General features: G+C 37.0%; 1 protein-coding gene across 1 annotated transcript in view; it reads right to left on the bottom strand.

The window, feature by feature from the left end:
* Positions 1–12557, bottom strand: part of PREX2 (phosphatidylinositol-3,4,5-trisphosphate dependent Rac exchange factor 2) — a 228740-nt gene that overhangs the window by 170176 nt on the left and 46007 nt on the right. The gene's annotated exons all lie outside the window — the stretch shown is intronic.

Below are 12557 nucleotides of genomic sequence, written 5' to 3'. Positions count from 1 at the left end.
TAAGTTTATCAGCATTTCAAAGATCCGGACTTATCTTGATGATGGTTAAGCTTTGACCCACGGCTAAATAAGCTATTATTTTTGAAAAGGAAAAAAAAAAGTAGAGAGAGTTATGTATATTGGACCTTAAAAGAGAAAGTTTAGAAGGGAAAGGAGAAGAGATTTTCCATCCAGCAAAGTTAACCTGTGCCTTCAAAATTATTGTCTAGTAACCATTTAATGCCCAGGTAAGACCATTCTTTCCCTGTGTACCTTAAGGACTCTACCTACTACCTGCCAAGTCAGGGTGTAACGGAGCACGCACCAACTCCCCAGAGCACAGAGAAGCTCTAGAGAATTTCTGGACACTATCAAATTAATGTACCTATTTCTGGCATAATAAATATTTAGAAGATTAACAAAACTCAGGATTGGTCATGATGTTCCAAGATTATCACCCTCAAGAAATTGCTAGTAAGAGTGTAAAATGGCACAACATTTCTGAGGACAGCCTGACAACGTATGTCAAGTTTTTAAATGGGCAATTGCCTTTAACTCAGCAAATTCGACTCTCTAGATAAATATCCTAAGAAAATAGTCAGACAAGGGGTTTCAGTGTATTGATTACAAAAGCGGAAACATCAGAAATAACATAAATGGACACCAATAAGGGAATCATTTAATATATTTTCACACATTCAAATTTTTAAACACATTGCAAAAGTATAATAAATGGAATGTTAGAAAATTATATGTATTATGTTATACAATGTTATATGTATAAAATTATATATACATATGTGTGTATAAAACAGTTCTCTGTAAGGTTCTTTTGGTTAAAAAATTTACAAAGTGGCATACTTAATATGTATATACATATTTGTACACACATACATATATACTACATACAAGTATATATACTTATATATACATGTACAATGTCAGCATGCATGCATCCTGAGAAAAAACATATAACATATACCAAAATGCAAGCAGTAGTTAACTTCCAGGTAGTAGGAAAGCGATCTTTGTACACTTCCTTATTTTTAGACTTTTTGACTGTGAGCTTATTATAACTTTTGTAAAAAGAAAACAAAACTATTTGAAAGAAAAAAACAAATGAGCCACAAGCTCTTACTCGTAACTTTAGCTTCAGCACCATCTTTATTTCCAATTCACCCAATTCTTGTTTCGTATTCTATAACTGCAAAGCTACATCAGAATATAAGAATTCAGCTGAATTAAAGAAAATGAATAAGATCATATTGGATGTTACCTTAAATTTTTATTTAAAAACCCTGATACAATTTTTTGAACTATTTTCTAAAATTACATTTAATTGGCAATGGAAACACAGGTTTTGGATTTTCTGACTTTAACTGCCCATTTTAATTATTATTAGTTTGTTTAATTTTAGTTTTGTCTTTCTTGAATATTTTTCCACATACTCATACCAAAAATGCTCTTTAGCCCTTTCCATTTAGTCTTAAAATAACATGGGTGGTTTAGTTGACTAGTTTACATTTCAATGTTGACCACATAGTAAACAGGTAAGCTCTCATGCAAGGAAAGCTTCAACTTCAAGCCTTGATTTATACATCTTTTCTTCATAAACTGAACTCAGCCACATTCTGAAACCAATTAATTTAAAGTAAGGAGGTAGTAAAAATGAGTTAAATATGAGTTAGAAGGGGAAATACAAACTAATAAAGTAAACTATATCTTTATCTGACTTTATCTTCTTATCCTCTAACAATATGGAACTTTTTCCTTAACTGTAAACGAAAGAAAACCTGGGACTTACTAGCATTTCTGACCAAGCATCTATTTTTTCCCAAGAGCCTCATTTTACACAACAATGAAGACAGACTTTGGATAGTTTGTTGAGAGCGCCAACTTATAAAAACTGGTTGACATTTTTTACAAAATGTGTAAGTCTTCCTTAACCAATAACATTTTCAGAATCCTCCATTAACAGCCAGTATCTGTGGAGCCCTTCCAGACTTTAGTGATTAGGGCCTTCAATCTTTCTCATGTCGATCAGAAAAGCTTGAATGCCCTAGTCATAAAACCATGTGAGGGGATTAACACGCTGTTTATCTCTGCATTCAGTCATTCTCACCGGTCCAGAATTTCATCAGAATTAGATCATCTTCATTCTAATACAAATATATTGAAAATAAGTACTGGAAAATAGCTTTTAATGCCAGTGGTTCTCAAACTTTTTATTGTAAATAAGACTTGGAAAGTTTCTTCCAAATGCAGATTCCTTGGCTTATCCCCAGAAGGTCTGTTTCAGCAGATTGATTTAGGACTCAGAAATCTGCATTTTAAGCAAGCTCCCTTGAATGCAGATCGGCATTCTGATGCAGTTGCTCTACAGACCACATTTTTTACGACCATTCCTTTATTCTTCCAACGTCTGAAAAAACAGGCTTTGAGAAACAAATGAGTCTGAGTGAAAAATAAATGAGTTTATTATTTCACCTTGACTTTCAACTCTTGTCAAACTCTCTAGAGGTACAATATCCTCTCATTTAGCCGCTTGGGATTGCTAATACCACACCAGAGGACCCTCCTCTCCCCCCTGACAATGAAAAGCACAGTTTGGGAGAAAACAGGTCTTAATGATCTCTGAAGCCTGGGGAGATGCACAGACAGGTGAACCCATTAAGAGAGACTAAGTCACATTTGGAAGCAATGAGGCTCGCAGGGGCCCCTCCAGGTACCTTCAGCTGTCAGGTGTGCAGCGTGCACTCACTCGCCAGCATTCCCCAAACATGATTCTGTACAATGTATGCCAGATACCACACTAGTCATGGCTGCTCTTTCCCAGCTCAGAGAGCAGAACTCTTTAACTTGCTCTATATATTATTTTCCTCCTATTGTGTGTTTGGTAAAATATGTCAAATGTTATATACTAATTAAAGTTTAAGAAATCAAAACAAAAAGTCACAAATTTGCTACCAAGGAATTAAAAAAAAAAGAAGAAAGCTCAGTAAGATACAACAAGGAGATGGCGGCAATCACTTCTCCCCTTGTCTGCCCACCTGGGCCACTGATACCTCAGAACGCACCTGCTAATTTCCTAATTTCACTGTACTCAATGGTCTCTCTCAATTCATTTTTGTCCTTCCCACTTTCTTCACTTGTCAGGCACACACAGTAGGTCTCTCAAAAGTCCCACAGATATTAACAGTCTATACTTTTAATTCTATATATCTGATGCCAATCTGAATTTCATGGTATTCTATAATCAGCAAACCTTATTAGCCCTATAAACATTCTATATTCAGAAAGATAAAATAGTCATCTTAAAAATGTGGCTATTTATTATAGTGAGAGATGAGCAAATTCTATATGTAAAGGTTGAGAAAGGAAAAATTTAACATGGGTCACACTATTGCAGGAAATTGCATACTCATTTCATGAAAATAAGTGTAAAAATTAAGGGTGAATATTTTTCTTTTACCTCTTGAACTTAAAACAATATTATCACATCAAAATTCTTTAGAATGTTGTTTTGTTGTGTCTTCCTGAAAGAAAAATGAAATCCTAATAAATGAAAAAGACTTGTCATTTGAGTTTGTCTTGAACATCTGGTTTATAATGATACTGTTTTATTGGAAGAAGTCTGAAGGAGGAGTGGGTGAGAATTGGAGTATGTTCTGGCAATGTTGAGTTTGAGATGCCTATTGGACACCAATAGTGAGATCTCAAGTAGGGAGTAAACTGTACCAATCTGAGGTCCTGAGGAGAGAGTGGAGCTAAAGATAGAGTTAAGGGTCACTAGCACAAAGATGTAATAGAGGGCAAGTGTATTTAAAGAGAGGAGACAGCAGGCCCCAGCCCATTGGAGAGAGAATACAGATGGAGAAGACAAGAGGCCCCAGGACAGAACATTGGGGCACTCCAACATTTAGAGATAAAGCGAAAGAAGAGAAATCAAAGAAACCAATAAGGTAGGAGCAAACCCAGGAGTACATGGTATCGAAAAAGCCAAGAGTAGAGAGGGTTTCCAGAAAGAGGAAGTGGTCAGCTGCTTCAACAGTGCTGAGAAATCAAGTAACATACAAACAGATACATGACTTGACAACGCAGAGGTCAGTCACAGGTGATTTTGACCTGAAGAGTTCCTAAAGGAATGGGTGGAGAGGAAAATGGAGGATGTGGGAATGGAGCCATTGCCATAGAAAAAAACATTTTTAAGTTAAATAATACCATCTCAATTCATCCCTCATATCACATATTATATATATCCTTTAATATAGTTTCAGTGAAGGTTTTGTAACCTCTCCAATCTTCTGGATCTCAGCCTTCCGTCAACACCTATTGATACCCAACTTTTCGAGTAGGAATTGCTTCCCTTAACATGAAAAAAAATTAATAGACATGCATATCATGGGGCTAATATTAATCTGTCAACTTAAATATGTATTAACAACAAACTATTAGAAAAAAATTCAAGGATATTTATGCTATGAACCAGGCATTGTTCTTGGTGGTGGTTCTTAAATGTTTGTCTCAAGACTCCTTTATGCTCTTAAAAATTATGGAGAACCACAAAGAGCTTTCGCTTATGTATATTATATCGATCAATATTTAATATATTAGAAACTAAAAATAAGAAAAATTTAATTTGTTTTCCAATAAATTTATTTATAAATTTATTAAAAATCAATAAAAACCCCTTTTTATGTTACCTATATGTAACATATTCTTATGAAAAATAGATCTTTTTTCAAAATAACTTAGTGAGAATGTGATACTGTTTCATATGATTACAAATTTCTTTAACATCTAGGTTAATAAATAATAGCTGAATTCTCGTACGTGTTTCAATTTGTTGTAATATGTTGTTTGGAAACATATTTCCAATGATAGTCGGAAAAGGGAAAGATGTTTTCATTGCTATAACATTTTCAGATATTTGTGGATATTGTTCTGTAATAAAACCAAAACTAAATAAATGATAGTTTCTTAAAAGTTAGTCGTGATGTGAAATCTGGAACCATATCAGTGAATTTTTGTACTTTATTCCATTAAACCCATTGATCTATCTTGCAATTTGAAGGAATCTTTTATCCATGTGTGATTTTGCAAATTTTTTCACATTGATTAAAAGTTATGCAAATATTTGAAATATTGACACATTTCATTATACATTATCGGAAAACCACACCCCATTAGCTAATATCAGTAGCCAACTCATTAGGAATGTCTTTATTAAGAAATTGTCAAGCTTACAGTCATAGGCATAAATTCCCCAAAATTCTAAATTCTCTTGCAAGCTTGAATTTATCATCATCAACAAATACTTTCAGTTGTTTTCCTTGAAGTGACAGGCTCACTTCATTTTCGTTTGAGAAAATATCTGCAAAATACCTCGGTGCCCTGAAACTGAAACCATTTGCCTCACAGTTGCTAATTCAAGTAAATATGATGTTCCATAGCAACTCAGTCACACAAATTCTTTCCCTGGAGACAACTGTAATACTTGAATAAGCAGCAGAAGTACTTAGGGGTACTTCCCATTTCACCACACAGAATAATAAGAGACAAGTGCTCAAGAGTCAAGATTAAATAAAATTAATAATTTTTACAGCTTTGTCAATAACATTCTTAAGTGAAACTGCCATCCTCCTACCTCGCCCCCCTGCCCCGTCTTGTGACCATGAGTGGGTGACTGAAGTGTACAGTGACCACTAGTGGCGCCATGCCCTGATTCACACTAAAGCATCAGCGGTTTTACACACTGTCGCTTTTGTACCAGCAGTGCAAATGTCAACACAGGGCGGGGGGGAAAAGGACATAAAACTCAGCATTATAACACAAATATAAATATATTTCAAGTATTCTTCAATTTCTGATGGCATTTCAGATACAAGCTATGTTTCACAGTGTCAGTTAGTGATCTTTATGGGATAAAATGGATTTCTAAAAAGCAGTTCATGAGCTTACATGAACATACTTGTAAAGCTTTTTCCTTAAGACATCTGGTAAATTGCTGTATTTTTAATATTATACAAATATTTATACAGAGATGCCAGTAGGCTATTGTGTCTCCAATATAATACTTCATTCATATTGTGCTACTCAGGAATTCCATTTGATATCAGATAAAAAACACAGCACAATGAAAGAGAAGGCTAAGCGGGAAGTACAAAGCACATAATATAGATAATATTCTGAAGCACAAATTTTTCTCTGGTACAGGAAACTTGTCACTTCCCGAATTCAAAATGCAGAACACTATTCCTGCTGAAGCTGGTATTCGAGAATTCAGTTCCCATGAAAAGGAAATGTGAGCGGTGGGGGAAGGAAAAGTATTTAAAGCTAGAAAATAACAGAGAGAAATGAACTGAGGATGCCAGCATGAGGATTCGAAGATTCGTCTCTGCCTGGATCACTGCGCTCTTTCTTCTCACACATTTTTCTTACTGTGCAACCAACCCCACTAGATAGGGAAAAAAGATTTTCAAATTCACTTCATGATGCATACTTGTTTCAACTAATATATAAAACTTTTTATTCAGAGTTTATATACCTACTTTATTGTTTCTTTCAAAGCTGACTCCTAAAATTCTTCGCTCCTATCCTTAAAACATATACAACTTTTCTACCATCATCTGTTGCTCTTCCGACTCAGCCTGTCCCTATTCCCTTTTTCTCATGCTCAAATATTCAATATACCATCCAATCCTTAGTCTATAGTTTTGTTTCCTTTCCTTTTCATTTTATTTGAACTCTGTTCCTAAAAGGAATTAATGTGTAGTAATGAAAACAGTGTTGGGCTGTTTGATCGATATAGACAAATAGATCAGTGGAACAGAAGAGAGTCCAGAAAACATCCTGAATAGGAGGGAATACAGTGTTTAAAGTAAGTAGTACTTTCAATAAGTGAGGAAAGAATGCACAGGGGTTGAGACAACAGGCAGTTGAGTTACAGACTTTACAAAAATATAATGGAAGACAAGAATGTGAAGTGGTTAAGAGCTTCAACTCTGAAGTCAGTCTGCCTGAGTTCAAATCCCAACTCTGCCAATTACTAGACGTGGAACATCTCATACGTTACTACCCCTCTGAGGCAGAGTCTCCATATTTGTCAAATGAGAGGACTATGATATCTGCTATTGCAGACTTGCTCTAAAAATTAAATAATTTAATATATGTAAAGGAACTGGCACATCAAGGGCTAATATATAACTGTCTGCTATTATTACTATTTTTTCTATTTTATTTAACATCACCAAATATACTTGCCAGATATTATTTTCACTAAATAACTGCATACTTCATTTCATTTTTTATTATTTTCTCTATTTTATTTGACATCACCAAATATACTTGCCAGATGCTATTTTCACTAACTGCATACTTCATTTCTGAAGGAAGACCTTCAAGAAGGAGAATCATTCCTTTTTGTAACATCCAGTTATAATCAATGCATTAATAAGAGGTATAGGTATTGTGTATGTATAAGTATGTAAAGTATTTCAAATTGTTGTTAAGCCATTCATAATTTTTATTCATAATGTTCTTTGTAAAAATTATGTCAACAACCTGCAAGAAGGCAAATATCCTGAAGCATTTGCTTACACATTCAAGAAATATGAGAAAAAGTAAACTCAATTGCAAATCTGGTGACAATTATTATTGACAATCTTAGCATTTCAAAAGCTGAGAAGAAAATAAAATATGAAATATCATAAAAACTTCCACATACTTCATAAATAAAATAGAAGCTAGCAAAATCCTATTAATGAGTAAATTCCCGTGGATATTGACTTGTTGCTCTGTCTACAGCTGAATATTCATGAGATAAGATGGGTGCAGGTAAAGAAGATAATTTGCCTTCGAGGAAAAAAAGCTGATAACCGAAAAGTATTTCATGCATGTCTTGTGATTGTGTTATGTGAAATAACCAAAAAAAAAAACTAATGCATATTCAAACTTCATGAATTTTGTTATATAATTACAAAGAGTCAACATATTTGCTCCATTTCTGAAAATGGCAATATCCCCTAATATCAATAGTTCTTGGTACCAGAGGACCTGCATCATCCCAAGTCCTCGTAATAAGCAGCCTTTTGGGGATGTGTGTGAAATTGTCCCTGGGTTGAGTACAGGTAAATAATATGGTTTAGGCAATTATTTGCAAGGCTTAGAGCCTGAAAAGGCAAATAATATAAAGGATAAACTGAATGGTAAACTAAAGCCTAATTAGAACTAGGCCCAGTGTTTGAGGGTAAGGGAGTCTGGAAGCCCTAAGCACCTCAGCAAGTAGACTTAAGGTAGCAGTGAGAGTAATCAGGAAGACGGGGGCATATGGTGCAGCGTCATGGGGCTGAAAGTGGCCCTAATAGATGCTACTTGAGGGGAAATGAGAAGAGGGAGATGGCACATAACAGAATAATTGCTATTGTCATGGCCTCCTCCAAATGCAGTGGAATTTAGGTTCAGCCAAGATGTGATAAAGAACTGGAATAAAAATCAGAATTAAGGTAGAATCCCAATTTTATACTGCAGAGGCAGATTATACTGCGGAGGCAGATTATAATCAGCCTGAAGCTCTGCTCATCCCAGAGTACTTGATTTGGGACAGCAAAACTAATTCCAGATGTTGCCTCCCAGGTGGCCAGGGATCCCCTTCCAGCTTGGTCGGGACTGCCTCTGGGACACCTGGGAGGCTGAGGACTCAGAGCTCAGAGGCCCGGCAAATTGTGAGTGAACTGCCTCCTCCACGCCAACTGTAAAACTGCACATTCTGATCAAAGAATACAAAGAATAATGGCAGGAACTGGATTTCAAACTCCCACATTCAACATTGTATCTTGCTGGTATGGAGAGTGGGCATCCCATTGGAAACTAATGGCTGAGTCCTGAAGAATCTGCGCGTTCTTACTTCTTGTCACTAGATGAAAAAGAATAAAATCCTCACAGTCATTGTGATGGTCAATGAGATGATGAGATAGTCATGCTATGCCGGGCTCTGTTGTAGGCACTAAACAGATACTGATAAAAAGGCCAATTCATTGCCCTCAGGAGCATGTGTTACAGAGAGTAGACATGCAAAAGATAAATCACTAATTACAATTTCAAATTCAATTTCAGGGGGTGGTAAGTACTGTGGAGAACAATGAAACAGGCTAATGGGAAGAGTGAGGACCTGACAGCTGGGAAAGAATTTTCTGAAGGAGAAGCATTTAAAAGAGAGACCTTATGGAGCTGAGAGGGCAAGACATGGATCTATGGGGGCAGGAACAGGAGGCAGAAACAACAGCAGATGCAAATGGAACTGGGGTGTGTGGGCTCAAAGGCAGGGCAGAGTGGAGGTCCAGGGAGGAGGAGAGGAGTGGGAGAAGCAGTTGACAGAAAAGGGACTATCACGTTTCATCCCCAGGGTGATGGGAAGCCCTTGAAGGGCCATCAGCAGAGGACCGGGCCTAAAGCTCACTACAGCTTTTTCATGGCGGACTGACTATGGAGAAGACCAGCTGGGTTTCCACTGAAATAAGACGGGTAAGAGATGATGGTGCTGGGGGCTGAGGTGATGAGAAGTGGTCAGAATCGGAGTACGTTTTGAAGTGGTCGCTGGCGGGACTTCCTGATGGGTTGGATATAGATTGTAAAAAAATGAGAGAAAGCCGAGGTTGCCTGTTACCTTTTTGGCCTGAACCCTAACAAACACTGGTGCCATTAACTGGTTTGGGAAAGACTAGCAAGGACAGGGTTGGAGGAAGAACATCAAAAGTGCTTATCCTGCCAAGGTACACACGTAAGTGACAGGGCAAATGCAATGAACATGGGTAGAGCTGTGGAAAGAAACTGCTAACACCTAATGTTAGGCAACACAGGTTCATAAACTATTAAAAATTAAACACTTTAAATCCACATTTTGCGGGTGATGATTTTTCTACAGTAAACATAAGAGCAAAGAGGCAAGATACAAAAGAGACAAGGACATCAAAAGAGCACTGAAGGTGCTCATGATCAGGTTCGTTGACCTTCTGTGAAGGTCTTGGTCCTGAAATGCTCACCTTCTTCCAGGGCTCACCTTTCCTCATGGTTTTCCCATGCTGTGCCTGTGTACGTACTGTACCTCTGCCTGGAGGGCCCTCCCTCCACTCCGAACCTTGTCAGCCTCCACTCCTTAACAGTCACTCAGGCGTCCTCTCCTCTCTCTCGGTAGCCCTGCACTACCTCTTCAGGCCAGGGTTGGCTCTGCCCTCTGGCTTCCACAATGCCCTGTATGATTCCTTATGACTGCACCTCTTGCACCAATTCGCTTGTGGTGCATGCATGCACTCTTTTCTCCCAATAGTTTGAAGCTCCCTGAGGGCAAACATGATAGTTTAACCATCTCTATTCTTGAAACAACTAGCCAGCGCTGTGCATGTAGTAAGAATTCAATGTCTGATAAATGAATAATAAAATCTGAGTACGAGTTAAGATTAAGGAATGTTTGGGCTTCAGGGATGAAAAACGGCATCACTTTATAAAGAAGTGGAGGGGGTAGAGAATGAAATTGGAGGGCTAAGGGGGAGAAATTGGTAGGGCCTTGTAGGCCATTATGAGGTCTTTGACTTTTACTCATAGTGAAGGGTTTCGAGTTGAGAAATGTTATGACTTGGGCTATGTTTTTAAAAAATAAGTATAGTAGCTTGTTGATAATAGAAAACAGGATTCAAGCTCAGAAGCAGAAAGATGAGTTATCGAGCCACTGCATCCCTCATTAGTTAAAATGAATTTTGTTAATATCCACCTCCATAATGAGAAATGTTTTACACACACAGATGCACAAACACACACAAACAATTTCAATTAATAAACACTTATCCGAAGAATTCCCATTTTTATTTCTCAAAATTATTTACAATGCCAATTACGGAATAGCTGCATAGCTATTCCTTCTGTTTTATGTTTCTCTTTGTCATTAAATATTCCCTTCTGTTCTGCTGACTGAATTAGGAAGCCATAAAAAATATTACTAGTAAATAGTATCAACAACTGCTTTTGTATTATGTGCTATTTCATTAAATTAAGAGTAAATGAGATGTGGCCATAATTACTTCATAGTTCTTTTTTTTTTTATTCCAAAGTAGCTTTAATAAAAAAAGACCTCCCAGTGTCAAAAGTCTATACTTGAGGGAACATTGGGTCAGAAATGAGAAACATAATACATATATTTTATATAGAGATTGTTAATGTTTAAGAAAAATACCAAACATTATTTAAATGAAGAAATTACTTACATCAGTACCTAAACTAAGTAGAATGTTTCATGTAAACTGACACAGTCCTTTTATCAGGGGCAGGAAATATAAAAAACTTTGAATTTTCAAAAGAGCTTAAGTCAGTAAGGAAAGGCATAGCTGATTTGTTTGTTCGCTAAATAGTTAATGAAAGTCGGTATGAATGAATGGACGTGAAATAACTACTCACTGTCACATGGCCAGAAAAGGCAAGAAAGAAAACTACAAAATAATTAAAGTTTCTGTTCAAATTTCCTATTTCTATTCTAGTCATGGCAAAAATGATAAAGAGTTCATTTTTTCACCAGCTATAGAAATTACCTCAATTAGCACTTCGATAATGCTGTGAAGTTGGGTGTAATCTCAGCTCCATTTCAGCGATGGAGAAACTGAGCCTAGAAGAAGTACAGTTAGTCCTCATCATCCGTAGTTTCTTGCAAATTTAAGGGAAACAATGTATGACAAAACCAATCTGACCACAGGCAAATTGATAGAAACAAGATAAGTTCCTAAGGCATATTTCTGATCACAAAAACAATGCCAAACTTCTAAATGAAGACCAAACACTTCCAGTATTAAGTGGTCAAGTAATGAGCTAGACACACACTTAAGAGAGATTTATAAAAATAAGCAATAACAATTTTCCAACCTGCTTATTCCACTTCAGGGTCATAGTACCCAAAGCCTGTCCTGGAAGTTCGGGGCACAAGGCAGGACCCACCCTGAGCAAGATGCCCTTCCATTCCTGGCCTCTCACACCCACCCACACTCACCAAGACTGGGGCAATGAAAACACCCCAGCTGACCTCACGTGCACATCTTTGGGATGTGGGAGGAACCTGGAGGACCGGGGGAGAACCCACGCAGATGTAGGGAGGTGCAAACCCCAGAGAGACAGTGGCCGCGGAATCAATTTTTTTTCTCATCAATGTTATAACAAAACAACATTGTTGGAGGACCTCTCTGAGGGCAAACAGCCAAGAAATGAAGGAGCAAAATGACGGGTGTGGATTCAATCCCTGCTGGACTCAGCACCAGCACGCCAACCAATGATAGGATGATTAGACCCATACTTCCTCACACGTAAATTAGAATAGTCGGGTTAATAGACCTCATGCAGAGGCTGAAATAAAACAAAATTACACTCAGTTTCTAAATTCAATTTCCAAAGTTCCTATCCCTGCCTTGGAAAGGATATCACTCTTTTCATATCTTTTAGAAGAGAAATAAAGTAAGTCTCTTCTGTTTAAGGCTACTTGACTTTGATTGTACTGACTTTTTTCCTAACGGAATAAAAATCACAGAACTTGAGTAACCTTATAT

This window comes from Pteronotus mesoamericanus, unplaced genomic scaffold (genome assembly GCF_021234165.1).
Source record: "Pteronotus mesoamericanus isolate MK-2021 breed Mesoamerican mustached bat unplaced genomic scaffold, CSHL_Meso_final scaffold_174, whole genome shotgun sequence".
In the NCBI taxonomy this organism is placed as follows: domain Eukaryota; kingdom Metazoa; phylum Chordata; class Mammalia; order Chiroptera; family Mormoopidae; genus Pteronotus; species Pteronotus mesoamericanus.
This window is presented reverse-complemented; position numbering and strand designations above follow the sequence as displayed.